The following is a 2,500-nucleotide window of genomic DNA, read 5'->3' on the forward strand; positions in this document are numbered from 1 at the left end:
GTTACCGCGTTCAAAGTTTGGTAAGCAGCGCACTCGACCTCCAACATAACACTTCACGTCTTGATATGCTCTCTACAAAAGCGTGCGCTATGCAGGTACAAATTAATGTACGTCCCAGATAGTGACGATCTCTGGGAGGAAGAACCTTAAGGAACTCCCCGCACATATCAAGAATTATAGGTAACGCTGCCAATTACCTGTTTCTCTTAGTAAAACTCACAACTCATTCCTTGGGTTTGGAAGTGTCCATGTCGGTGCCGAGTACAAGTTACCGCGTTCAAAGTTTGGTAAGCAGCGCACTCGACCTCCAACATAACCCTTCACGTCTTGATATGCTCTCTACAAAAGCGTGTGCCTATGTAGGTACAAATTAATGTACGTCCCAGATAGTGACGATCTCTGGGAGGAAGAACCTTAAGGAACTCCCCGCACATATCAAGAATTATAGGTAACGCTGCCAATTACCTGTTTCTCTTAGTAAAACTCACAACTCATTCCTTGGGTTTGGAAGTGTCCATGTCGGTGCCGAGTACAAGTTACCGCGTTCAAAGTTTGGTAAGCAGCGCACTCGACCTCCAACATAACACTTCACGTCTTGATATGCTCTCTACAAAAGCGTGCGCTAATGTAGGTACAAATTAATGTACGTCCCAGATAGTGACGATCTCTGGGAGGAAGAACCTTAAGGAACTCCCCGCACATATCAAGAATTATAGGTAACGCTGCCAATTACCTGTTTCTCTTAGTAAAACTCACAACTCATTCCTTGGGTTTGGAAGTGTCCATGTCGGTGCCGAGTACAAGTTACCGCGTTCAAAGTTTGGTAAGCAGCGCACTCAACCTCCAACATAACCCTTCACGTCTTGATATGCTCTCTACAAAAGCGTGTGCCTATGTAGGTACAAATTAATGTACGTCCCAGATAGTGACGATCTCTGGGAGGAAGAACCTTAAGGAACTCCCCGCACATATCAAGAATTATAGGTAACGCTGCCAATTACCTGTTTCTCTTAGTAAAACTCACAACTCATTCCTTGGGTTTGGAAGTGTCCATGTCGGTGCCGAGTACAAGTTACCGCGTTCAAAGTTTGGTAAGCAGCGCACTCAACCTCCAACATAACCCTTCACGTCTTGATATGCTCTCTACAAAAGCGTGCGCTATGTAGGTACAAATTAATGTACGTCCCAGATAGTGACGATCTCTGGGAGGAAGAACCTTAAGGAACTCCCCGCACATATCAAGACTTATAGGTAACGCTGCCAATCACCTATTTCTCTTAGTAAAACTCACAACTCATTCCTTGGGTTTGGAAGTGTCCATGTCGGTGCCGAGTACAAGTTACCGCGTTCAAAGTTTGGTAAGCAGCGCACTCGACCTCCAACATAACACTTCACGTCTTGATATGCTCTCTACAAAAGCGTGTGCCTATGTAGGTACAAATGAATGTACGTCCCAGATAGTGACGATCTCTGGGAGGAAGAACCTTAAGGAACTCCCCGCACATATCAAGAATTATAGGTAACGCTGCCAATTACCTGTTTCTCTTAGTAAAACTCACAACTCATTCCTTGGGTTTGGAAGTGTCCATGTCGGTGCCGAGTACAAGTTACCGCGTTCAAAGTTTGGTAAGCAGCGCACTCAACCTCCAACATAACCCTTCACGTCTTGATATGCTCTCTACAAAAGCGTGCGCTATGTAGGTACAAATTAATGTACGTCCCAGATAGTGACGATCTCTGGGAGGAAGAACCTTAAGGAACTCCCCGCACATATCAAGAATTATAGGTAACGCTGCCAATTACCTGTTTCTCTTAGTAAAACTCACAACTCATTCCTTGGGTTTGGAAGTGTCCATGTCGGTGCCGAGTACAAGTTACCGCGTTCAAAGTTTGGTAAGCAGCGCACTCGACCTCCAACATAACCCTTCACGTCTTGATATGCTCTCTACAAAAGCGTGTGCCTATGTAGGTACAAATTAATGTACGTCCCAGATAGTGACGATCTCTGGGAGGAAGAACCTTAAGGAACTCCCCGCACATATCAAGAATTATAGGTAACGCTGCCAATTACCTGTTTCTCTTAGTAAAACTCACAACTCATTCCTTGGGTTTGGAAGTGTCCATGTCGGTGCCGAGTACAAGTTACCGCGTTCAAAGTTTGGTAAGCAGCGCACTCAACCTCCAACATAACCCTTCACGTCTTGATATGCTCTCTACAAAAGCGTGCGCTATGCAGGTACAAATTAATGTACGTCCCAGATAGTGACGATCTCTGGGAGGAAGAACCTTAAGGAACTCCCCGCACATATCAAGACTTATAGGTAACGGCCAATCACCTGTTTCTCTTAGTAAAACTCACAACTCATTCCTTGGGTTTGGAAGTGTCCATGTCGGTGCCGAGTACAAGTTACCGCGTTCAAAGTTTGGTAAGCAGCGCACTCAACCTCCAACATAACCCTTCACGTCTTGATATGCTCTCTACAAAAGCGTGTGCCTATGT

This window comes from Anopheles merus, unplaced genomic scaffold, assembly GCF_017562075.2.
Source record: "Anopheles merus strain MAF unplaced genomic scaffold, AmerM5.1 LNR4000080, whole genome shotgun sequence".
Classification (NCBI taxonomy): Eukaryota; Metazoa; Arthropoda; class Insecta; order Diptera; family Culicidae; genus Anopheles; species Anopheles merus.